At 38.4% G+C, this 27,695-nt stretch overlaps 1 protein-coding gene across 1 annotated transcript in view; it reads left to right on the forward strand.

The window, feature by feature from the left end:
• Positions 1-27,695, forward strand: part of SULF2 (sulfatase 2) — a 328,818-nt gene that overhangs the window by 136,505 nt on the left and 164,618 nt on the right. Inside the window, exon 3 of the mRNA XM_063297104.1 lies at positions 9,990-10,144. The gene's annotated coding sequence lies outside the window, so the exon portion shown is untranslated. The remainder of the gene's footprint in view (positions 1-9,989; positions 10,145-27,695) is intronic.

Below are 27,695 nucleotides of genomic sequence, written 5' to 3' on the forward strand. Positions count from 1 at the left end.
ATGTTTAAATCACTAATTCCAGGGACAGGAACAGTGTAATTGATGACCTCTTAAGAATGTCAGGATTAATTATGGAGAAGCAAAGGTACAGTAATGGGCTGTGAGAATAACTTTGGTTGACAGGAGGAGGAGCCGCAGCTTAGACAACGGCCAGACATGAGACTGTTGGCAGGTTGCTAGGAAAGCATTTGGCCCAGGAGAGATCAGAAAAGTCACACATCAGGCATTTCTATAAAAATAATTTTATTTACAGAAAACAAACATATTTAAAAGCTTCTGCATTCTTACAGGCTCTCAGTGAGAGCTGCTTAACTCTCTACATGCCTACACAGAAGGGAAACTGAAACTAAAACAAGTCCAGGTAAGTTCTTCCCCCCAGGTGCAAAAATTAACAACTGAAAAGGGGACAATTAAATTCAACCTCTTCACCTGGCCAAAATGATTAGTTACCATAGTAACCTTAATCTGTAGTAGAAAACATATTAACAGAGACATCTCACAGAAGGAACGAGGGTGGAGAAAGCGTCTCAGAAGGGACCCTCCCCAGTTCTCTGGAAAGTAAAGGCAAGGGAAGGAAGAAGTGCTTTCAGACGTGCAAGATTCTGTTACTGTAATCTTACAATAAAGCTAGTGTTAGTACTCATGGTTTTGGTTTCTTGTCTGGACTACCTCAAAGGGCTGACAGATACTTACAAAAATAACCAACCCCATGCTCTGCCAAATGCAAAGAGGAAATGAATGTTTGTCTCCACTATCTCTACAGCGGCTTAAAACACTGCACAGTTTTAATATCACCTACAGATTGCTGCATCTATGTCATTTTTCCAATATGAAGAAAATCTCAATGCATCAGCTGCCCAGTTTGAGTGCTTGTGTCAAAATAAACTGTCATCCTGGACTTTGTATTTAATGATGGGCCCAGGTTTTCCTGCATGAATTTCAGACTGGAAGAAATCGATAGACCATGTGTCCTGCAAACATGGGGGCAGGGGGCTTGTGGGACCTGAAGTAGTTATCATGTGAAACTTTACTGATATCTTTGAGAAGATAGTGAGACAGTCAAGTTGCCAGGATAGTGTTTTGTGAATCTTGTTTTTTTCATTTCAAAGTGCATTTTATCACAGAATTCTAACTTTTCTTTTGAAACTTAACAGGAAACAATAAGCATGAGTAAGTTCCATTTGCACAGCAATCCATCCTTCACATGGAAAAATGGCCAGAGATCTTATCCGTGTTCAGACCTATAAAGTAGAAGTGCAGTGTTTCTTTCCCTAAATTTCTGCTTGTGCATACCAAACTTCAAGAGTTCTTTCAAACACTATCCTCCATTTTCCCTCCCTTCCATTGCCATAAATAAAATGGTTCATTTTCAGTAACACTTCAGTGCATCTTGGAGATCAGTAGACCTCTATCAATTTAGAAATCCAACAATATTTCCATGTTGCTGTTCTATAGCTGAAACCAGGCATACTCTCCTCCTCTCTCTGTCCTGAAATCCTACTGTCTTGGCATATTCTAGTAGTTTCAAAATCCATAACTATTTAATTATAGCCTATTACTCAATTGCAATGCAGAACAGGGAACAGCTGGTCTTGTTCACACACCCTCACTTCCTGAAGTATCCTATGAATGTTTTTATTCAGGGTTTACAAAGAAAGTTAATTTATTTCTGGCTGAAGTTGAGCCCTTCGGAACAGCTTATTTATTCTGTATTTCACTACTGATAGTTAACCTTCTGTACTGAATTATTAAACGAACTCCATGATCGCTATTTAAATCAAAGTCCCTAATTTCTGTAGCTGTTCTACAGTTAAATGAAATAGTTGCAATTCACAATCTAATATAAAGAATCACTCACTGCTTCTCATTTTCATGGTAGCAAAACATGCTTAGAATGGTATTAGGGGAAGAAAAAAAAACCATGAAACAGTGAACAAAAAGCTGGCTTTTAGTTAGTTAGTTAGTTAGTTGCTTCTCAAGAACTTCTATGATGTCCACTGCATCAGTATATTTATTGTTAAGGACCTCTCCTTCTAGTTTCCTGGTATTTCAGCCTACCAGTTTGGAGTAAAACAAAGAAACAGAATGTCATCTGTCAGTTATATCTTGACATGAAGCAGTTTGAGAACATGATGTACAAACTGAATTCTGTGAGTTGGAATTGTGAAGATCTTCTGCAGTCTTCTGCCATTTGATATACTACTACTTTTGCCTGTGGTGCAAAATCCCACCACCCGTGTTCTAAAAAAAAAAATTATTCTGAGCAAGCAAATGATCATATGCTGAACAATAAGACAAAAAGACCAATCAATCTAGCACTTGTAATTCAGCTTCTGTTTGAATAGAGATCCCTATTACATACAGCGAAAGAGAGCAGCAACAGGATTGTGTGGATCTCAGTTATCTAGATGCTCAGACATTTCAGAGATCAACATGTATCTTTTTCCTTTTCGGGAAGAGATCAGAGGTTGACATTTTGTAATATATGTTTTTGTTGAGAAATAAATGGGTTACTTATGGGTAGAATCTCAATACCTAGGAGATGCCCCCAGTTCTACTTTTACACGATTGATCTCTCAGGAGGAACAGCCTAAGTTACTGCCAGACTTCACTACAAACACAGCAATAAATCTCAACTCTCTAGATGCTTTACTCTGTATTCAGGAACTTGCTTACAGCAGAAGCTCACAGATACAACATGGCTAGATAAATTGTTTGATAAACAAAAATATATGGAAGTAGTTTAGTTTCCCTTTCATCAGGAGAAGTGCCATGAAAGAACAGAAAACAGGCATCCAGGAGAAGCCATGATGATGTCATGTGCCACAACATTGCACAAATGATGCAAATTATGTACTTGTGTCAGTTGTGCCATGATGCCAATGACATGCATTATTTGCATATTTTTTGTCCAATGATGTAATTTGCCTCATTGTGCCTTTGCTTCCCTGTGGACATCCATGATAGAAAACATTAAGAAAATGTCATCTTCAAATAAAAGAATCTACTGTAAAATGCAAAACTAGTCATCAAGAATAGATACAAATTTTAGGAGTGTGCAAACTGTGTCCAGTTTGTTTTGAAACCACAGATTGATTTAGAAAATCAATCTACTTTTATCCAATTCAGTTCATATGACCAAATTAATTGGGATCAAAACTCTGAATCTGTCATTATTTGGTTAGATTTTAAGTTTTAAAACACATATGCATATATGCAGAAAGCATTTGAAACTGAATATTTGGATAAGCCTAATATTAAATGGCCTGTAAAGTTTGAGTCCATAGCTGTATCTTAAAGAATGAGAAATTCCTTCTGTTGATTACAAAATACTTAGCTATTTCTGCTTCTGGGAAGCCATATTTCCAGTGTCTCTTCTGCCTCCAGATTTTCCAGAGTTCCTGGTATTAGCTTTTCTGAAGTTTTGCCAGAATGAATGGTCTTTGTTGTTTAGAGAAGATGAGTGATGTCAAGAATTCAGCTGCAGTAACAAAGATCCTTCCTACCTTCCCCTTCCCTTCTGTTTCACCCCATTTTCTCCTCAAGTGTAGCTCCTCAAGTGTAGCTATATGGATGTGGGAAAACTTCCATTTGATAAAATTAATCCCAGCTCATTAATTATTTATTATTAATTGTGCGTAATTTAATTATTTGTAACAGCAACTAGTAAAACAATCCAATTTCATAAACTGTGGTTTTGTGTTAATTTGTTTGTACTAACCATTGTTAAGATTAAGGACAATTTATGTGGGATGAGATTACACAGAAATGTGTGGCTAATTTAGAACAGAAGCAAAGAGATTCCAAAGTTCGTGGTAGAGCTAGACCAGAAGAGGACTGGAGTAGGTACAGTTCCCTATGCATATTTTCCAATGTTATATTGGAATTCTTTGTTATTTTTTTAAATTGCTTTTAAAACTTTTTTTCTTTTTTTAACAGAAGAAATAGCCAAGTACAACAACAGAAAATAATACAAAAAGCTATAACACAAAATGAGATTGACCAAAAAGTAAATAAATGCCGGCTGGTGATCTTGTGTTGGATTAGGTACTCTTTATACAGCTGCAGGCTTGTTAATTCCAGAACAGTCCAAAGTCCATGAAACAGAACAGTTTGCTTCCTGGAATAACAGCTAGGGGCCAACTTTAGGGAAAATTTACCCAACACAGATGGCCATCAGTGGGTCAGAGGGGTGGAAGATGAAAGATTTACAGCCAGAGCAAAAAGGCAGCTGCTAGCCTAAATGACTGAGAGAAAAAAATTGCTCCCAATCTGTGTGAGCCCTTCCTTAATTCTAAAATTAGGAAGTAGGTAGGGTTAGAAATAGAGTAGTACAAGTATACATTAGACTTTCATCATAACTTGGAAATATATATGCTTAGACATATATAGACTGCTTTATCTTGTACCAGAAGCAGGGGGAAAAGCTCTCTTTGCCTTGCAGTTTAAGTATATATTAAATTTAAACTTGGGAGGAATAATTTGCAATAGAATGCAGTGCAATTCATGGTTCTCATTTAATATGCTTTAATGTACTTCTGACTAGAACAATTTTTGAAAATCCCAAAGAGCTTTTTACCTGCAAATTACCCGTTATCTATTGTAATGCGATTTTTCAAATGGAAATAAAAATTAATTGATTTAAAATTTCAAAGACTTTTTAAAATAATAATAATAATTTAAGAAGTTCAGAGGAAGCTAATGAATCAGGCTCAACTGTACATTCAAGAAATGTATTTGATTAGGAATGAGGTGATTTAAAGTATTATTTCCTTTTTTGCCCATTAACTAAAGAAAAATAAATATTTGCCAATATATTGATCCTCAAATGTTGCAGCTGAAATTCAGATTGTGTGTTGTGTCAAACAGAACATTTTTGTCTATTTTGAATCTCCTACCAAAATATTAATTTTGTTAGCCTGATATAGGATTTGGGTAAAAATGCTTTCCCCCCCCCCATTTTTATCATGTCTTAGTACTTTTACCCTATCAATCTGAGTTGAATGATTATGTGCCCTTTAGCTAATTACTAAATCAAAATTTAAATTTTTTATATTAACAAAATCAAAGTGTGCTTTTGAGAGATATTATAGGAAGTATGAATTAATTTCTGTTTTAGTATGCTACTGCTCATTAGGATGGCTTATCCAAACCCACTCATGTATTAAACAGTTTTTTTGATTTTCCAAATTTAAATTTATGACATCTGGCATATTCCCCCTCTGGTTAAGGACAGATTTAGTCCACCGACCACACTGAAATTGGTATATTTGACATTCCTTATAGGGTGGTGGCTATTAGGTTCCAGTTACCTTGGAGACTATGACATTCCTAACAGGGAGGTATATGTATGTATGTGTGAGATGGATGGATGGATGGATGGATGGATAGATGGATAGATACACACACACACACACACATACACACACACATACACACATACACACACACACACATATGATGTATGCATGTATCATGCTTATAACAGAGTTGAGTCTCAATGATTCATGGCTTATTGCATTATAAATATCACATGAAATTACAATTCAGAATTATAAAAGCATAAGACAATTATAATAAAACATAAAAACAGTAAATATATAAAATATATAAAAATATATTCGTATTTTTATTGTATTTTGTATTGGAATGGTTTTGAACTTTAATCCTGTTTTATTGTAAGCCGCCCAGAGTCCCCCTGTGGGGGAGAGATGGGCGGTGAATAAATTTATAAAATAAATAAATAAAATAAAATAAAATAAAATCATAAAAATAAAGGATTCTTATGATCATGCTAAATAAAATGATTAAGAATCCAAACTTGCAAATAGGTCTTGTACTGCACTTAGATATGGGGAGAGTGATTAAAGTGGTGAAGTAGGAGTAGGGAGACACAGGTTCTAGTCCTCCATTATGCACAGAAGCCAGCTTGGTGACCTTTGTCCAGTCATTTCTCTCAGCCTAACCAGCTTCAAAGGGACGCGGTGGCGCTGCGGGTTAAACCGCTGAGCTGTCGATCGGAAGGTCGGCGGTTCGAAACCGCGCGGCGGGGTGAGCTCCCGTTGCTCGTCCCAGCTTCTGCACACCAAGCAGTTCGAAAACATGCAAATGTGAGTAGATTAATTGGTACCGCTTCGGCGGGAAGGTAACGGCGTTCCGTGAGTCATGCTGGCCACATGACCCGGAAGTGTCCTATGGACAACGCCGGCTCCAAGGCTTTGAAACGGAGATGAGCACCGCCCCCTAGAGTCGGACACGACTGGACTTTACGTCAAGGGAAACCTTTACCTTTACCTTTAACCAGCTTCAGGCTCTGCAATACACTCACTGGAAAACAAAACCACTTGCTTCATGTTTTGATAGCTTTCCTGTGAGAACTAGGCAAGTTCAGTGCAAAAACAAATGAATCCCACAACCAAGAAGGACAAAGACTAAGAACCAAATAATTGGGGAGGACAAAATGTGACGTCCAATTTAGGGGTAAAGTCTGGCATTTCTCATTCATGTGGAGCAGCCTGATCAGAGGATTCAGGCTGGGGTAGGTAAAAGATATCAGATCACCTTCATTCTCCAAGTCCCAAATCATCACCCTCCCTCTCAAAGTCTGAAAACTCAGTAGACATCTTGAGTAGCTGTGGGGGCTTTGGTTTGTGTGGATATTGAGAATGAAACTGACATAGAAGCTGAGGTGCATGAATATTGTCTGAAGCTTTCCATGACCTTCAGGGTAGCGGTAGCTTTTCAATGAATCAGATAATCCAGAATACATTCCCCCCACAAAGACTGGAAGGAGAAGTAGGTCAGTTGAGCATAAGTAGCATGGAAGGTATAAACAAACAGCAACTAGGTTAAGCCCAGCTGCTGCGGAAAGTGACCAATAGAAATTTCCAAGTTTTTGGAGGAATCTGTGGAAAGCAAAAACTTGGTGGAAAACCATACACAATCTCCAACTAAAGTGTAGGGCTTTTTCAGTGACAAGCAGCAGCACATTTCTAAGAGCCTTGGCAAGATTTAGAACTTCCTTGAGAAGTTGTTGCATTCCCTGTTCTTATAGGGTTCTTGAGGCCTCATGAATGTGGTCCAGCAACAGGCATGGGAGATAACCTTACAAACATGAAAATTTGACATGTGAATGGTAGAATAACCATCTGCTATATGCAGATTCAGAACAACTTAAAGGTTATGACCAGTTGTCTTCCCAGTATCTGACATAGCAGCAAAGGCATTGTTCCAGTTTAACATTAGTTCTTTCAGTCACACTATTAGATTCTGGGTGATATGCTCTGTTAAATGTGAATATATGTTAGACAACAGATGCAGTATATTGTCCCCTAATTCTCCCTTTAAATATGAGTGTGTATTAGTTAATAGTTAATAGCTGTAGTATTATTTTCCTTCATTTTTTTCTTTCTTGATCGTATAGATTTAGTAAATAACATTATTACTTTACTATTGTTTATTTTTGATGCTACATAAATATACTGAGAGCTCTTGCACCGAAGTCAAATTCCTTGTATGTCTAATCATACTTGGCCAATAAAGTATTCTAATCTTCTAATCTAATCTAATCTGCTGGGGACAAAAGTTCTTAAACATCTAGCATCAAAGGAGAGCTTTCCAAAAATGGGCCATTAATTGAACCTCACACACTGAAATCAGATGACTAAACATACCTCTGTACCAGAAGTCATGGCTGATAAACCATTTAGCAGTTTCTGGTGCAAATGAGTGAACATTACAGGGGATGAAGTGAGTCATCTTTTAAAATCTTTTTTACTCATCTTTTAAATGCAGCGGCCCACATAGTTTTGGTTTTTTTGGTTTTTAATTCTGTAAGCCGCCTGGAATCACCGTGTGTGAGTTGAGTGGCCTTATAAATCTGTTTAATAAATAAATAAATAAAAGGATTAGTGACTACCAAAATAGTGTTCTTACTCTTAACACATGGGAACTTAGTAATAAAATCCAAAGAAACAGTATCCCAGGGTCCTTTCGGAGGGAAGAGGAGTTGCACCAAGCCAGCTGGTTTAGTTATTAAAGGCTTGGCACATCAGTAAATGTGACAACAGGAGATGTAAGATTTCACATCTGTTCTGATCCAAGGCCACCAAAAATCTTGGAGTAAAAGCTGTGTTGTTTTAAAAATGTCAAAAAGTCTAGCAATTTTACTGTTGTGACAGATTCAAGACTTAATCTCTGAGAGAAAGAGGAATGTACAGACAGCCACTATAGTGCAGTTTTACTTGTTCCCAGGAAAAGGGGGAGTAAAACTTGGGAAGATCTATCTGAGTCTACAATATGGGTCATGTTGCTGTTGCATGCACACTTGTTTATTAAAATCATAAATGTGCTTTCCTGCCCTCAAAGTCTCAGCAGAGTTGGTGAAGAGTTCGTGCAGTATGTTCAGTAATCAAGGCAGGATATAAAGTTTCTACCTGTGTACTCTGTATGCATCAGAGGTTCATTTGTCTGTGTGGACAAGGCAAATCTTTTATTGACGAGACTATTGACAGGACCTTTGTCAATAAAATTGGCCATGGCTCTGGAATCCACTAGGCCAAAAGATACCTATCTGAGCCTGTTTGAGAGCAGATAATTATAGACAGGATAAAATGTTGTCTGGAGTTGTATGCCTGAGCTAAACAGTAAGGTCTCATAGTAGTTCCCCCTTTGAGGGCAAGCCATGTAAACATTGGGGAGCAAACTATTCCATAAGCCTGGAGCAGCCACACAAAAAGCATTCTTCCTAGTCCCTCCCCCCAATGTCTCAGAGGAAGGAATCTGTAACATACCTTCTTGTACTGAATGTAGAGGACTGGCAGAGTCTTTTTGAAAAAGACAGTCCTAAAGTCAACAAGGACACAAGCCATAGATGTATGTATAAGTTATTACCAGCACTTCGAATTATATCCAAAATCTATTGATAACCAATGTGGTATCTGCAACAGAGATGATAATCTGCTGAACTTTCACTCATCTATCAGTAGGCAGGCTGCTAGATTTGACACCAATTACAGTGTTCAAGTAGTCTTCATAGGCAGCTGCAACTATAGCACATGGCAGTATTTCAAATGTGAATTGATAAGGGCATGAGTGACTTCAGCCAAGGAATCCTGCTCCACAAATGACCTTACCTGGCACACCAGTTGCAGCTGAACAAAGGCCATGGCCTCCACCTGGTCATGGCCTCCACCTGCTGCCCAAACAGAAGTTGCAAATCCAGAAAAATCCTCAGATCATGGAAGTGCTCCTTCAGAGGGAGTGCAACCCTGTCCGGGCAAAAGTTAGAGTTAATATGGAGCCTGGTGGTTTCTGGCAAAACAGCCACTTCATCTTGCTGGGATTCAGCTTGGTCACATTATGTCCCATCCAGTCCCTAACAACTGACATCAGGTGCAACATCTGTAGTATCTTCTGTTCAGCCTAGGCAAATACATATATCTTGGTATCATCAACCTACTGGTGATACTTTATTGTTCTTTTTGCACCTTCATATAAATATTAAATAAGGCAAGGAGAGGGGCTATCCCCTTGGGATCCCACCCAGGAGCAGTCAGGGCTTGACCTCTCTCTCTCCAGTTACCAACTGGCACTGCCCGCTGTTCCATTTTCCCTAAAATATTCTTAAAATATGGTGCCCAGAACAAGACATAGTATTTGAAGTAGAGTCTGACTAAAGCAGATAAAACAGAATTCATTTTTCCAGGGATTTGTAAATTACACTTCTGTTAATGCCAGCCTTACATTTTAATTGTAATTTGCAGCCACATCACATTACTGGCTCATATTCAGTTGCAATCAACTATTATGCAGGGTTTTTTTTCACAAATAACACTATGAAGCTAGGTATCCCCAATATATCTCAGTGTTCGATTTTTGTTCCCTAAATAAAGAACTTTGCACTTGTTTCTGTTAAGTATCACTCCATTACTTTCAGCCCACTGATTTACTTTATCAAGTTCATTTTTAATTTTATGTCTGTGTTTTAGGTCATTAGCTATCCCACCCAATTTTGTGTCATCTGGAATTGGATCACATTCCCTCTACCTCTTTACCCAAGTCATTAGTAAAAAATACTGAAGAGTAGAAGACCCAGAACTGAACTGTGTGGAGCTCCAGCCAGTACAATCTCCATATGTTGGAGGTATGTTCAAAATGCAACTTTGGTTAACCTGATATGATAGTGTGCTTTTTAAAAAAAAAAAAAAACTAATTGAATATTAATTGAATAATGAATATGAATTGCATATGAGTATGTAACACTAATTTTGTCTTTGGGGGCATCTCCCCCTCTTTTGCATTTAAAAATAAATTCAGTACTACTTATGTCTTGACCACTCATATGAAGATACTATGGGCTTTACTAACTAGCCTTGCCCTTGCTACTTATTTACTAGCTATGTGAGAGACTGTATCCCCATTATGAGCATAGGATTTTACTGTGCATGGAAAATTTCTGCCCATTAGGCCTAAATGAATTGGCACAAGAGACAGCAGAATTGTATTCTTCTAGCTGTATTCTTCATCACTGGATGGAATTTGGAAGCATGGCATTATGGTGCCTTTCTTGTGGGATAAACCCTCAAGGAAGAGCTTCTATTCCAATTTCTGGCCATTAACACATCTCCCCTGTGCTATTCATTTGTAAGTACTGGTGGCTTGGGATAAAGAGTCATGAGGATGCAGCTTTGCTACTTTTTTCTACCTGCTGCTTCCAGGGCTGGTGTGGAAATTCTGAACATATGTCCAAAGTCAATGTTGGAATGGGGATGGGCAAGCCAGTTGATAAGAGCTCCCCATTATTCATGGGATAACTGAACCTATGAAAATTCAGACATAGTTTTCAGTACCATCTTTAATTCTGACGTTTAATGTTCTAAACTGTTTGAAATCAGGTTATGTGAACTAAGACACATGCAGACAAAGTTAAGTCTTAATGTAAACCTCAGGGCCCTTCTTGCTGCCCAGCATCAAGGACCATCAGAGTAGTGGGTGTAAGAAACAGGGTCTCTTTTAATGGTGACTCTACTTCTACTTCCCTCTGGAAAATCATTTGCAGGGCATGGCCCTGTCAAGAGCTGTCTTTAAATAGAATCATAAAAGCTTTTGTGTTTTGGTTTTTGCTTTGTTGAGGTATTATTTGCTGGGCTTTAAACTGCTGCTTTCAGTTTAGTTGGGAATTGTTTTATATATAATTTTTCTATTTGTACGTTTTATTTTTCTAAGCCGCTTTGATAAGACTTTGCCTTGAAAAGTGGTACAAGCTTTCTCTGAAGTTTGTAAAAGAGAGATGTGCCTTATAAAGGTGCCCTCCAGCTTCAACCTCAAGTGGCAGAGCCCAGTCTGTCCCCTGAAGATTTTGCCATCAGCTGCCTGTATCATATCTAAATCATATTATTGCTGCAGATTGTCATACGTTAGCAGGAATGCTTACCATATAAATATGAATGGACATGTTGCAGGGTTATTATCTTGTTGCTCACTAAAATCAAGATATTCTGTATGGCATTATTTCATAAGCACTTCTTTTTATTATAGAGCCAATTTTTCACTCTCACAGAGGCTGACATACCTTCTGCTACTTACTTCACTCCTGAATATGGGAACTGAGTCAAAAATATTTTGTTCTGCTGTATAATTTGCAGGGGATTCTGCCAAAATGTCTGGCTTTAATCTCTAAAAAGAGACATCAGGGTAGGCCAGGGCAAATAACATGAATTTCTTCCTCTAGACTAGTTCTGGCATAAACAATGATTTGACAGGTGATTACTTTGGGCTATGAGCACCTGATGGTTAACTACATCAGTGAAGGCATATTACTCCAACAAGCCTTGCTTCTCTTTGCTGTATCTAATGGAATTTTTCTCCAATGGCTTTTTTTGGACTTTTTTATGGGGTACTTTAAAGTTAAAAGATCTGTAGAAGATCAGGTGAAGTTTTAGTCTGTAAAATTAAAGCTTGTCCAAAACACTATGCAATACAGCTATAGGAACTGCAGTATTGCATGTATATTAGCAGCTGAAACTTATTTATTTACGTATTATGTAAATTTATACGGCCACCCATCTTGCAATCTACTTGGAGCAGCAAACAAGCATACAACCACACATATTATTATTTCTACCACTGCTGCTGTTACTGCTTCTAGTAATAATTATGTAGTACCATCATTTTGCATACAAAGTAACATAAAAAACCCCATAGATCCCATCCTAATATCAGAGGAAAGAGCAGAGAAGAAGGGCAGGCATGGCTGAGAAGAAAGGGTGGTGGGAAATATGCACCCAGATAAAGTTAAGCAGTTTCAATCATGGATGAAGATTATATGAGTGAGCCAAAGGATTCATAAACCAAGCTGAGTTTGATGGGTAACCGAAGGAGGTTATAAATAACATTTATATAATTGTATGGCTAGAAGACTAGTACAAGCCCATCTTGTCCATAAAACAATCTGCCACAGTTTGAGAGTAAACACGAGCATTATTTAAAATGTTTAGCCCTCATGATTTCAGAAACAATGTCAGCCCTTTAGGGTAGACCAGACTTGAATACCAAAGTTATGAACACTAAAACTACTTTTATTATAGCGTTACAGTAACGGAGTCTTGCAACTCTGAATGTGCCTCCCTCTCCCTGCCTTTATCCTAAAGAGAACTGGGGAGGGTCAAGTCTGAGACGTTTTCTCAAATTACATCCCTGCTTTGGACTCAGATTTCTCTTTATCTGACCATTGCCTTGGCTACTACTCTTCCTCCTGTGCCTCAAGGTTATTCTCATGGCCTATTACGGTGCACAATGCAGAGAAAGTTAGTCATGCTATTTCATATTCAATTAAAATTGGAACTGCAATAATAATTATTTTAACTCCCAGTTCTGTGATGTGTCCAAATCTTCAAAATGTAGAATGTCATTATTTGCTTCTAAGAAACACCTTGTTGCATTTTCCACCATATAGCCTTGTGTATATGTTTTTTAATACTATCTTTAATCACATAGTTCCCAGAAGCATGTAAAATGGGGTGTGGCTACAGTTCAATTCTTTGTTTACTTTCCAGTACAGGTAGTCCTCATTTAGCAACTGCCTCATTTAGCGACCATTCACAGTTACAATGGTAACGAAAAAGTAACTTTACAACCAGTCATCACATTTATGATCTTTGCAGGTCTGTAAAGCAAAGGAATGAGGAAGTAAGATCATAAGCACAGTCATGGTTTTGCTTAGCAACTGCTTCACTTAACGAATGAGTTGCCAGTCCCAATTGTGATCACTAAACAAGGACTACCTGTATATGGGTGTTTTGTGATTGGCCAAACCCATATGGCAACCATTTTATAATAGTGCTAAGCCATCCTCTCATTATTCCATATATGTCCAATGATTTCAAAAGATTGGAGATCCCTCAAAAGGCACTTTAACAAATGATTCCATTTACTAATAGAGGTATTGAGTATTGTTCTGTTTGCTTATTGATGTTAGAAATAGGACCTGAAACAAAATGATACAGCGGGACTGCTCCATTTCAGGCAGCCAGCTACATCCCATTTTTGTCACGCCTAGCATAACCCGTCTGGGTTATTGTGAGGATTTGATAGGTAAGTGAAGTTCATGCATATTTCCTCCTGAGTACCTTGGAAAGAAAAAGTTAAAAAATCCTCAGTGTGTCTCCCCTTTTGCTCCTTGTTTTCTTTTATTTTCCATATAGAAATAATTGAAAATTACACAGAGTTTTTATAATGTATTCTCTCTTTTTTTACTATTAAGCCATTATACATGTAATATCATACTCATATTCCACTCTCTTTTAAAAATCTAGTTCTAAGTGATAAATCTTTCTTTCTGAAAATGGAGTTCATATTCAGGATTCTCAGATTTTCAGGAAAAAAAAATCAGAGCCGAAAATCTCATATGGAAAATAACTTTCTATAACATCTACTTTCAGCTGTTGAGTATTTAGAGAGTACAGAATTATTAAACAAACATTGACTCAAAAGTAATGTTAAACAGTCTTTTTCCAGCCTATTCTCTTTCTCCTGTATTAGATTTCAAACTCCCAGCCAGTATTCAGTATTTCAGATGGCCCAGTTCTTCACATAAACTGCTTCTGTGCAATCTACTTTACAATAGCAATATATTACTAGAACATCACACTGCCATAACCCTACTTTTTGTTCCTGGAAAAAAAATATATATGTCATTTTTTAATAAGAGAAAAGGGTAGTCTTGCATGATTTTTGCCACTCTGTCACTATAGACCCATGTGACTTATATGTGCAGTTCTGTGATTTCTGGTTCACGGAAACAGACGTTTCCTGTGACTATGTTGATCTGATTTTGTATGGCTAATGTGAACAGGTATAAGCGATTACAGACTTGTTGTTGTCTAGAAAAATAATATTTGGGGATGTCTTTACATAAGAACGTAAGAATAGTCCTGCTGATCAGATCAGGGCCCATTTTAATCCAGCTTTGTACTTCTCACAGTGGCCAGTCAGATGCCTCTCATGTGCTCAGAAGCAGAAATAGATACATACACATATCCTACCATTGTTCCTCTCTAACTGGTATTTTGAAGCATGCTTGTTCCCCAGCATTTGAGATATCTTTGAATCTTCAAGACTTGCTCTCAAAAATTGATTCAATATCTTTTTAAAGTAACCCAAATTAGTAGCCAACACCACATTTTGTGGTATTGAATGCTATACGATTCACAGATTTTGTGAAGAAATATTTCCTTGTATCTATTCTGGACTTCATTCCAATCAGTTTTATTGACTTTTGGTCTTTGAATTTTGAGAAGGTGCATTTATTCAATTGAACTTAATTGTTAGATGTTTCCAATTCTGACCTGTTTTTTTTTCTTTTAGCTGAAGTTATAAATGTGCAGTATTATTCCCAGAAATATTTTTCAGCTCGACAAATTTCTTCATGTCTCATCTAAATCTGCTTTAATTTGCAGTTTGCTATAATCATCTCTGTAGACTCTTAATTCCATTCCATCATAACAAAATATCATCTTGCTTCTATTTTTTCATGGTTTGCAACTCTTTTCCCATCCCTTCATTTCACCCATAGCATGTCACTTTTGATTAAGCAGTCATAAAGCCGTTTCCCCAGTTTCTAAAGGGTAAAAGTCAAAAATCAATAATGTGCTGGTCCTCCCTGAGCTTAGTAGCAGTCAGAGGTAAATGAATGATTAAACATGATGAATAACGGTGTAATGGAAGACGCAAAGTAGGGAAAAGTGCTCACTTTAGCCTAAACTCTGAGATTTATTGCTGAGTCCTACAAATAATGGAATCATCAATCTTCCAAGGACTAAAAAAGGCATCCACTGTAGTAACTTTTAAAAGCATTGAAAGACATCTTACCACCTCATCCTGGATAGTTGTCATTGTCCATTGAAAAAGTGTTAATTTGCTGTGAAAAGAGGGCATTGATATAGTAGCTGAATGAATTTCATAAATAACAGCTAGCTTTAGTTAAATTCACCACTGTTCTGAATGTTTGTGTCAATTAACATAAAACAAAAGTTTGACTTCTGAAAAATGGGATAGAAAATATGCCAAAAGGCTAATCAGATGAGCTGACATGTGTGTTTGTATGTGTGTGTGTGTTTATATCTAAAATATACTAACTCATCTCAAATCAACTCCCAGTAAATTTAGTTTGGAATGAGAAAATGGTATATAGATAATTAATGATGTGCAAAAATAATCTTTGGAAGGGAAGAATAATCACCAATTAATTTCTATGACATCAGTCGAACAAGATTATCCACACATACCGTTTAAGCTACTCCTGTCTTGTGCTCAAGCGGGTTTGACTTTAAACCAGGTTAAGGAAGTCCTATCTGGACTGAAAGACTTTAGTAACAGCTTGCAAGGAATTCAATCCACACTGCAGGCTACTATACTCTCCCATTGGATAATTCACCTGCTGCTGTCAGTCAGCCCCATTAGGTACAGCAGGCCAGGAAATCAATTCTACATGAAAGCTAAAACTACTTTTATTGAGTTTGGCTGTAATAACAGAATCTTTCAAGTCTGACTGTGCTGTACCTCGTCCTCCTTCTTATACTTCAGTGAATTAGGGAGGCATCTGCCAGAGCTGCTTCAGAATGTTACCTCATTGTTCCGGGCTTAAAAAAATGTTTCACCCCTCTTTGCCCTAACAGTTCCTGCATATTTCCATCAAAGTTAACTTCCTTAGTCTCTACACCTGCTGTACTCTCCACCTTTCTCTTCCAGGAAAGTAATTGCCAATCACTTTCCTTTCTATGGGCAGGTCTTCCTGGATATATATAATTATAGAGAGTTGTTTGGTATATTTAGGAGGTGAGGGTGAAACCTTTCTACTTCAGTTGATTGGAAAAACAATGATATGGTGCATCACTGGACTTTTAGAAAACAGAGAGAAAGTAGGGAATTCTAAATAGAACTTGAAATGTTTCTGCTGGTTTTTGAACCAACAACCTACTATTTACAAGGCAAGTGTTATAACTATTGTGCTATTATTGAGTTCAAGATAAAAGACAACTTTAAAAAGTATCAGAGAACATGGTAAGGATTGACCCAATTAAAAGTCTCCAAAGTAGACTGAATGAACTGCTGGCATTAGCCTGCAACAGATTGAAATACAAATGGACAGGAGTTTTGGAGGTGACATAACACAGAAAAATGTATTTTGGAAGTAGAGCAGAGAGACATGACTGTTTTTTTCACAAGGGTTGGTGGATGGGGATAAATAGAGGGTGACATCAATTTCTGCTTCCCAGAAATAGTTCTGATAATGGGATAAGTGGAGAGTATAGATCAGCCCCATGTTTCACTAGAAACTACTTGAGCATTTGTTCTCTTGGTTTAGGGAAGATCATTGTGATAGAAATCTAAGAATTTCTGCTTGAAATGTACTAGCTTTTAAAGATTTAACTTGATGCAAAGAAAGGGAATTTACAGCATACACTGTCTTTTTTTTTCTTTTTTCTGGAAAGCATATGAATAAACACGCATGCTAGCAATATGTTCCTCTTACCCCAGTGGGATTTCTGATACATATACAGGATCACCAAATTAGATCTTATACTGCAGCATATTTTTTTTTTAAAAATGTATAGTTAGAATCCCAGGCTCATATGCGTCAATTACTAATTTTAGGGGTAGAAAATTAATTATATATCAATGTTTTTCATCATTTTAATATTTTAAAGTATATATTTAAATGTTTATTTCATTATATTAATTAATACAATTAATTCATTGTATAATTATAGATAAAAGTTGGGCTTGAATAAGATTTTATCCCTAACTCATCCATTTATGCCAGACTGTGATGCCCTGATGTATCACACTGAAGGTTCACCTATTTCTAACAGTACCTAACCTGTCTGGTGGCTTGTCCCCTCTTCAACACTTTTTGCTACAGCACTGATGCTCCACTGTTGGTGCTTCAATGTAATTTCTGATATCTATATCCAGTGTAATAAAAAAAATAGGGTTTTTTAAGGGGGAAGACGACCTTCATATGGCTACTTCAAACACAATACTGCAATTATCTTTCAAAAGCACTTTTTTCTTTTTTTTTTCTTTTTTTTTTCCTTCTGCAAATTTTAAGACTCTGCCAAGAATGTTCAAACTCCTTTCTTCTTACTCAGTAGCCAAGTTTTTGGCTGCCATCCTGTGGAAATAAATCAGTTGCGTTTGCGATTAGGAGTGATATTCTTCAGGACAAGCATAGGAGAAATCCTTCCTTGATGAAGAATACATTGTTGGCAGTACAGAAGCCATGTTGCTGTGCTGTTAGAGAGAGAAAGAGAGAGAGAATGTTCCAGAAATAGGGTTGTACATAAGACGGCAATCAGCCATTAAATAAATGGTACAGTAATAACAAAAAAAGACTCTCAGAATGGCTCAGCCTTGTTGTTTCTAGTTATATCATAGATAACATCTGGTGGGGAATTACATTTTCCTAGGTTAAAAAAAAATCTGCATCCACTATTAAATAAATACTAAAATGAAAATAATTTCTATATATCATATACTCATCCTTTAGCAGAGGTCTTGCTATACCTGGACCATGGGGATGACATTCAGATCTTCCCCAGCACACAAAGCTCCCAAATGAGCATCTGTAAAATAGGTTTAAGATTATTAACTCTCTGTTAAGGAGGAGGCAGTTTGTGGCCTCCTTGCCTGATCACTGTAACCAATTTTGCACAGCATTTGCCAACGAAGTCACTGAGATTTACCACAGCCTTGACTCCACACAGGCAGGGTCTTTCGTGGTAACAGGAGTGCTGTCTTATCATATTATCTGTGACTCCTTTAAGCCCGTGACCTCTGAGGATGTGGCTAGGATGCTGTCTCATTTGTCTTCAGTTATTTTATTTTAGATCCCTCCTGGCTTTTGCAGGGAATGGGAGGAGTGGTGACTACTTAGATCAGGGAGATTGCTAATGTCTCTTTGTGGGAGAATTACTCACTAACAGCCTTGAAGGAGACTGTGATGTATCCCTTCTGAAGAGGCTGTCCCTAGATCTAGGGGTTTTAGACAACCATTATCCTGACTCCAAGCTCCCCTTTGTGGGGAAAGTTGTTGAGACAGTGGTGGTTGTTCAGTTCCGAGACAGTAGATGAAGCAGATTGTCAGGATCCTTTTCAGTCAGGGTTAAAGCCAGGATATGGAACAAGGATGGGACCTGGATAGGAGGAGTTAATCCCTCCTGGTTCTCTTGGATCTCTCAGTGGCTTTTGATACCATTCACTATTGTATTTTACTGGACTACCCGCAGGGGTTGGGAATTGGAGGCATTGTTTTGCAGTGGCTCTGTTCCTTCCTCAGTGGGTAATTTCAGTCTGTGATAGTGCGGGAAGAGAGATTGGCTTGGTGGCTCCTGATATGTGAAGTACCACAAAGGTCATTTCTCTTCCCCCTGCTTTTTAACATCTACATGAAGCTTCTAGGTGAGGTCATCCCACAGTTTCAAGTACGGTATCACCAGTACACTGATGATACTCAATTGTACATTGCTTTCCCAGGCTGTAAGGGAGATGCTGTCAATGTCCTTTCCCAGTGCCTGGAAGCTACAAAAGTCTGGATGGGAGGGAACAGGCTGAAGCCTGGTAAGTTGGAATTGCTGTTTGCTCTCTGTCACCACCTGGATTGCTTCTTGACAGGTAAGCACTACCTTGGCTTGTAAAGGAGTAGGTCCACAATTTGTGGTCCTCCTGGATTCATGGATTGTCTAGAACAACAGGTGCAAACCATGGCCAGAAGGTGCCAGTTGCAGCCATACCTGGGGCAGGGGGACCTGGCTACAGTACTTCACACCCTCTTCATTGCCTGCCTAAACTACTGCACTGCACTTTAGATGGGGTTGCCCTTAAAACACTACTTGAAAACTGCAGCTGGTCCAGAAAACAATGGCTTTTGTGCTTACTGGCTCTCATCTGTGGGAGCATATAACATAAATTCTGTGGGCTCTGTACTGGTTGCTGATTGGCTTCCATGTACAATTTAAGGTGCTGGTATTGAGGTATAAAGCCTTTTATGGCTTGGCACTTGGATAACTACTAGACCCTGTGCTCCAACCAGTCTTGGTCACAGCTATTAGAAAGGAAGAAATTACTTATCCCACTTTTTCAAGAGGTTCAGGGGCTGAGGCTAGAAGGTAGTCCCTCTGTGCCCATGCTTTTCCCTTAAAAATTGCTCTGTGAATTCTCTTGAAATAGATACTATAGACGGTTTGACTATTTTGTTTACACACTCTTAACAGGATAGGGTGCTAAGATTTTAGAGTATAACATAGAAAAATACATATACTTAGTGTATCTGTTTTTTAATCAGAGTTGGCTTTTTTGTTTTGCTTTGTAACACATCAGGAATACAAGGTATGGAAGGTTGGAAAGAGGAAGAGGTTCACATACATTAGCTGTTTCCTCACAGCTGAAGAAATAACACATGGCTCTCTGCATCGCCCATCTCTACAGAATAATTATGTCCAGAATCTAAAATTATCTAGTTGCACCATTAAGTAAATATATGCGAACAGATGATTAAAATAAGGAATACATAGCACGCCTGTTGGAAGGAAAAGACACATAATGTTTTTATCCTACTGAAGATACTTAAAGCAAATATGATCATTAAATGTTAGCCTAACATCTGGTGGATGAAAGATCCATTTAATGATAGAGATGCTGCTTATTGCTACTACATATTTAATTATTTGGCTGACTACTTAGGAAGGAGTCTAAAAAGCTGAGAGTTAATTAAAATGTTATTTTTTGGCCACTAAAAGGACAGTGTCCAGAAGTAAATGAGACAGGAAACTATATCATAACTCAATAAAAATATATGTAACAAGAGCAATGCAGGCTCTCCATTTCTTCTGATCTTAAGTAATAAAAATAGTTCATTCATTCAATGTATGCCTGCCATGATCAAGGAGCCTCTTGATGGTTTATAATACATCTATAAACAGTACAATAAAATTTCCACAGTATATTAAATAAAAATAAAAATCACAATACAAAGCAATATAATTTTAAAAAAAACATAATGCACAGATAAAATTAAGGTACTCTAAGTAGTCAGTCGTTAACATATAAACAGTTACAGAACCAGTAAAATCAATGGCAATACTTCATATCAAAAGCTCTCCAGAATAATTCCATTTATAATAGCTTGCCAAAGCCAACAATGTGGAAACAGATAAATTTCCATGGGGGAGCTACTCCAGGTATATGTATAGCAAGAGAGAGAGAGAGAGAGAGAGATGCCTAGTGATAGGAATTATCATAGTAATAGAACATGCTAGAAACCAGGAGACTGTGAGTTCTAGTCCCGCCTTAGGCACGAAAGCCGGCTGGGTGACCTTGGGCCAGTCACTCTCTCTCAGCCCAACTCACCTCACAGGGTTGTTGTTGTGGGGAAAATAGGAGGAGGAAGGCGTATTAGGTATGTTAACCACCTAATATAATAAAGGCGGGATATAAAATTAAATAAATAAATAAATAAATTCTCCAGAAATGGTTATACAAGAGGGACATTTTGGCTTTCTGGGTTTCAGATCCTACAGTGGCTACAGTGCTGAGGTCAGGGAAGGGAAGTGGCAATAATCTTGAGAGACATCTTAGCTACACTAGCTGTGCTATAGAGCTAATGAGTTGTTAATGCCTGTGGGTAAAGTTGACTCTATAGATGTCATGAGTAAGGATAGCGAGCAGGGGGCTCCCATCCAGGCTGTAAAGCGCATGCGTAGTACTGAGGAATTAAGCAACCATTCAAAGAGACACAGATCAGGCCCGCCTTAGCCTTTGGGGTTTATATGTCTGGGTTTTTCCCACGCTTATTCAGTTTGTTAGGATTCTGTTTATGTAGCAGTAATAAATGCTAGAGTACTACTCCTTGTCTCAGCGTGTGTCTCACTGTTAGGACAATAAACATGCTAATAAACCTGCTAATGTTCTACCCATACTTAGGATCCTTCCTATGTTCCTGGGCTTTCTTGCTGGGCTGGTGTTGGGAATGCCTCTTTCCCCCTGCAGTTGGTGCTAGGGAATTTCAATCTTCATGTCCTGGAGTTGTGGTCCAGAACAGCTTAGGAATTCCTGGCATGGCAGCTGTGGGCCAGTTGCAAGTAATCTTGGGCTGAACCTATTCAGATGGACATATATTAGGTCTTGTCATTGTCTCGGAGCCATTGTCATGTAATCTGATAATTAAAGACATTGTTGTGGATCCTTTGCCATGATCAGGTCACTTTCTGGACCACATGAGTTTTTTCACTATCCAAGATCTCTGCAGGGTGGGTGGACTGACTAAGATGGTTGCCCTAGGGATCTGAATGGATTACTATGAATGCTTGGAGATTTACCCAGCATCCTGGAAAGCAGCTATGTTGAACACTTGGGCAAATCAAGAGGTGATCAGAGCACTTGACAAGTTTGCTCCTGTGTAACCTTCTCTGTTGGCCAACCCGGAGGTGCCCCTTAGTTTACTGAGATGAAACAACAAAAGCAAGGCCTGGGGTAGTGGTGGATGATGGTGAAAAGTAAATTTAACTAAGCATTAGGTAAGAGAAGGAATATATTTGAGCCTACAGTCTGTCAATAAGGACAGCAAAGTGTCAGTATTTCCCCATTGTATCAGTGAGTTAACTTCCAGCACCCATGTTTAAGTTAGCCCACTCATTTGTGGGAGGAATGGACAGAAAGATAGGCATTTGCATAACATTTTGCTGATAAAGTCAAATTGACTGGAGTCTTAACTCTTCGTAGGTGGGGTTTGAAGTGGTTACTGTCTTGTAATGTGGACTGGGATTCAATTCAGCTTGTGGACTTTCATAAAGTGGATAGGGTGCTCTCTAAGGTGACCTCCATTACCTATGACTTAGATCCATGCCCTTCCTGGCTTTCTTGGGTAGCTGGGACACTGAATAGCTGGATCCAGGAAGGGGTCAATGATATTTTGGAAGAGGGGGTTATACCAGATGCCTTTCAGGAGGTGGTTTGTTGTTTATTCGTTTAGTCGCTTCCGATTCTTTGGGACTTCATGGACCAGCCCACGCCAGAACTTCCTGTCGGTCGTCAACACCCCCAGCTCCCTCAGGGACGAGTCCGTCACCTCTAGAATATCATCCATCCATCTTGCCCTTGGTCTGCCCCTCTTCCTTTTGCCTTCCACTCTCCCTAGCATCAGCATCTTCTCCAGGGTGTCCTGTCTTCTCATTATGTGACCAAAGTACTTCAGTTTTGCCTTTAATATCATTCCCTCCAGTGAGCAGTCTGGCTTTATTTCCTGGAGGATGGACTGGTTTAATCTTCTTGCAGTCCAAGGCACTCTCAGCATTTTCCTCCAACACCACAGTTCAAAAGCATCGATCTTCCTTCTCTCAGCCTTCCTTATGGTCCAGCTCTCGCAGCCATATGTTACTACAGGGAACACCATTGCTTTAACTATGCGGACCTTTGTTGTCAGCATGATGTCTCTGCTCTTAACTATTTTATTGAGATTTGTCATTGCTCTTCTCCCAAGGATTAAGCGTCTTCTGATTTCCTGACTGCAGTCAGCATCTGCAGTAATCTTCGCACCTAGAAATACAAAGTCTTTCACTGCCTCTACGTTTTCTCCCTCTATTTGCCAGTTATCAATCAAGCTGGTTGCCATAATCTTGGTTTTTTTGAGATTTAGCTGCAAGCCAGCTTTTGCACTTTCTTCTTTCACCTTCATCATAAGGCTCCTCAGTTCCTCTTCGCTTTCAGCCATCGAAGTGGTATCATCTACATATCTGAGATTGTTAATGTTTCTTCCAGTGATTTTAACTCCACCCCTAGATTCCTCAAGCCCAGCTTGTCGCATGATGTGTTCTGCATACAAGTTGAATAGGTAGGGTGAGAGTATACAGCCCTGCCGTACTCCTTTCCCAATCTTAAACCAGTCTGTTGTTCCATGGTCTGTTCTTACTGTTGCTACTTGGTCGTTATAGAGATTCTTCAGGAGGCAGACAAGATGACTTGGTATCCCCATACCACTAAGAACTTGCCACAATTTGTTATGGTCCACACAGTCAAAGGCTTTAGAATAGTCAATAAAACAGAAATAGATGTTTTTCTGAAACTCACTGGCTTTTTCCATTATCCAGCGGATGATCCATTTAGTTTTCACGGCAAGAATACTGGAGTGGGTTGCCATTACCTTCCCCAGGGATCACATTTAGTCTGACCTCTCTGTCATGACCTTGCCGTCTTGGGTGGCCCTTCACTGTTTATCTCATGGCATCATTGAGGTGCTCAAGCTCCAGCACCACGACAAGGTGGTAATATGTCTTATTCTTAAGAAACCTTCTTGGATCCACCTAGTATATTAGAATATTATTACCTTATCTTCAACCTTCCTTTTTAGGGAAGATTTTTGAGAAGGTAGTGGGATTTCAGTTCCAGAGTGCCATAGTAGATTATCTGAATCCCTTTCAGTCAGTGTTTAGGCCTGGGCCTCAGATGAAAATGGCATTGTTGCTTTGGTGGATGACCTTTGTTGAGACCTGGATGAAGGACTGCACCCCTTAGTCCTATTTGACCTCTCAGCGGCATTGACCATGTGGGTTGAGTATTGAGGGCATTACATTTACTGTGGCACTGCTGTTTCCCAAAAGGCCAATATATGTTTAGGCAAGGAGTTGTTGGATGACATACTCAGTAACCACCAGCAAGTGGACATTAATTGGTTGGCAGTTGCCTGCATTCTGTTACTTGCCAGAAAAGGCAAGCCCTTATTGGCTGATCATTCTCTGAGACTTCTGTAGCCTTGGGAAGATGTAAGTGTTCCTGTATTTGTAGCATCCTGATGTCCAGTAGATCGGAAATAGTCACCACCTGGCTATGTTTTAAACAGAATTCAGAAGGGTTGGAAAGACTGATCATATCATCATATGAAAGTCCCTTGTTACGTAGTGCAGTGAGGTTTAGAAAGCTCCATTGACAAGCGGTACTTCTGAAAAGAATATGAACAAGTTTGTTAGTGCTCTTACAAATGCATTGTGACACTATACTAAAGAAAAATATTGATGCTGTCACAGACTGTGCTATGGAAATGCACGCCTTTTAGCTAAAATCTTCTGGCTTGATTTTGTCTACAAACCATCTGTTGTTACTAGCTAGCTTCCATTGCTGTTCTGACATATCCTTCTTTTTTTAAATGCATTAAGACAATGTATATTTAATTTCTTTTACGTTCCTCATAGCTAAAAATGGAAAAATTCACATGCATGTTTTGTAACAAAATGCTTTGTCAAAAACATTACTCTTAATTTTTTTTAATCTTACCATTCTTTAGTTTCCTAACAACTGAACTATTTACAGTGCTCTTGTTCATTTCATAAACTGAAACTAAGAATATAAGAGTGGATGCTTCTTCCAGAGGCTAGAAAAAAAGTCCATTACTTATTTGCATGTATTTACTTAAGTTATGCACATTTGAATGGCCCACTGAGAAACGTTAACACTTATGCTAAAGAAAACTGGCTGGTCAGGTGGTAATATAGCGTAACTACAGCATGTATTTTAAAATGCATTAAGAAGTAAATGCTTTCCTTCTCCCTAGAGCCAGAATGTAGAGGAATTTTGAGAACATGCCAAAAAGTGTTTTCATATTCTTGTTATGCATCATTTACTGAACCATTTGTGAAGCTACTTCCTCAAGTAACCCCAGCTACTAGGAATCATCTTCTACAGTGTATATTCTTTTTCCTCTCTTCCCTTTTCTTAAAAATATCTGCTGCATGAGAAATGGAAGGGGGAAAAAAAGGTGCCTCAGTTAACATTTCATGCAAAGGCAACACCTTCCCAATTCTGGGAGTTGAAGTCCACATATCTTCAAGTTGCCAAAGTTGAGAAACATGGTACTAGAGGAAGCAGCAGAATTCTGAGGCAACACGTTAAGAAAGACTTCCATGCTTATGTAAACTTACAAAAGATAGGCAATCCCTTTATTAGACTAACAAAATACTGTGGCAGTTCTCAAGAACCCCTTCTTAGGCATTCTAATAAACCTGTGAATTTTGCCTATGAATGGATTAACAACCTGATTTTATCCTTTTGCGGGGGGTGGGGGGAAATCAGTCATTATTGTGTAAGCAACATGGTGAAGGCTTGGGTGGGTGCAACCAGGCGCCACCTCTGCACCTGTGGGATCAATTTGCATGTCTGTAGTCTGTTCCTTGATTCTAACTGCGATCATAATGCACATACAGCTTAACACTAGTCACGTTTTTCCCCTTCTCCTTTTGCTTTCTTTTTTAAAAAAGTGTTGTTTGATCAACAGTTTTTGATAATATGAAAGCTAGTGCATTAATTTGTGATCATAATAAGGACATTGTCTTAATATGGATTATTTTTTCTGATAGCAGGATTATTCTTTTTCTTCTTTCTATTATGACAAATCTTATTTCTGAACTGTCTTTCATTTAATACCGTATATTGGCTAAATTACTTTTACGTTAAGCAGTCTAGAGTGTAGAGATACCCAGCCAAACATAAGGGAATCTGTATTTTCTCCTTAAGGTCCACTGGACATACAGCATATTAATGTCTTGATGATGACAGTGATATTTTTAAGTCATCACTCAGCAGACTGAGTGCCTTCTTAAGTAAACAACACAAATTTCTATCTAGGGCCAGGCTGTAGTTTGAATGAACACTGATGTATGAATTCTGCAGAAATGAAGCAGAAGTAAGGGCATCTGCAGCAACGATCACTGGCTTCAAAATGGCAGGTGCAACCAGGTGATGGAAACCCTACATCTTTTTAACCTGCACCATATCCACATTGCACACACATAGAAACAGGTGGGTCTTCCATCACCCAATAGCACCCATCATTTTGAAGCCAGTGACAGTTGCTATGGATGCCCCTAGATCCCAGTCTGTTTTGTGTTTGACTGGGAGATCCTCATAAAGACCATGTATGCCTCCCACTATGGCAGAAAAGTAAGTTATGATATAAACATCTACAATAAATGAACTAGTAGTTAGGATTAGGCTAACCATTACTAGGTTAAATATCACTGTATTAAATAGACAAATTTGTGTAGGACAGGTCTGTTAATGGTTATAAACTACAACAGCTAATGGTTCTTTCGTGTTCATCTCAGTAGCAGCCTTCAACTTTAGACTGCACACACAAGCCTTAGCAAGCATGATGCTGCTGAAAATAGCAAAGTAGCACCTATTAGAGTTATGCAGTTTAATCTTGAAAAAGTGGTTTGAATTTGTGTTATATCACTTAAAAAAACTTCCAAAGGCTTAAATAATTAAGGAAAAAATCATTTTGAAGCATGGCATTTGGCTGTCCTGCTAAACTACCAGATGCCTTGAAATAAATAAATCATTAAAGCTCCCTTATACTTCATAGCAAAGTACATGTTTTGATGGACAGGCCATGCATGAGTCAGTTCAATTAGCGTTGCGTAAAAATTCAACCTTGGTATGGAATGAAATTTGCAGAGATGAACAATTGGTTTCCTTGAAAGGCTGTTCTATGTGGGTTGTCCCCTTTGCTCACACAACAGGTACATATGCGGAGAGGGCATTGAGAGTGAGATCTGCATATTACTGAGTATTTTAATCCTATTCTCCAAACAGTGATGATTATCTATACTGAAAAATAATGTAGGTGGAAGGGCACTACTGGGACACAGCATAACATGAATATATTTAATCTACCTCAGTGTGTGTGCATGTGTGGGTGTATGTGTATATAAAATATAATTGTTAGATTTATACCCTTCCTTTCATTCAGGAGCATAAGGCAATGTGTGCTCCTCCTGTTTTTTCCTACAACAGCCCAGTGGGGTAGTTTGGGCTGAGAGAGAGGGACTGATCCAACTAACTTCGTGAGCTTCTGTGGTTGAGGGAAGCCTAGAACCTGGGTCTCCTCTGTGCCGGTTCAACACCTTAACCACTGCCCACACTGAAGTACAATAATTAGGATCTACGCTGTATATTATTGCATAAAACGTTTATGTTTTACTTTGTTTTAGTCTTTCTAAGGTGTATTTCCTGGCAGGAACTGAAATTTCATTCTTAAACCTCTGCACACTAAATACCTCATCCCAAACTAATTCTAATCTCTCTGATTGATAGGCCCTAATACATAAAACTATAGACTGTGTAGCCTTTACAATTAGCTTCATGTAAAA

This window comes from Candoia aspera, chromosome 3 (assembly GCF_035149785.1).
Source record: "Candoia aspera isolate rCanAsp1 chromosome 3, rCanAsp1.hap2, whole genome shotgun sequence".
Classification (NCBI taxonomy): Eukaryota; Metazoa; Chordata; class Lepidosauria; order Squamata; family Boidae; genus Candoia; species Candoia aspera.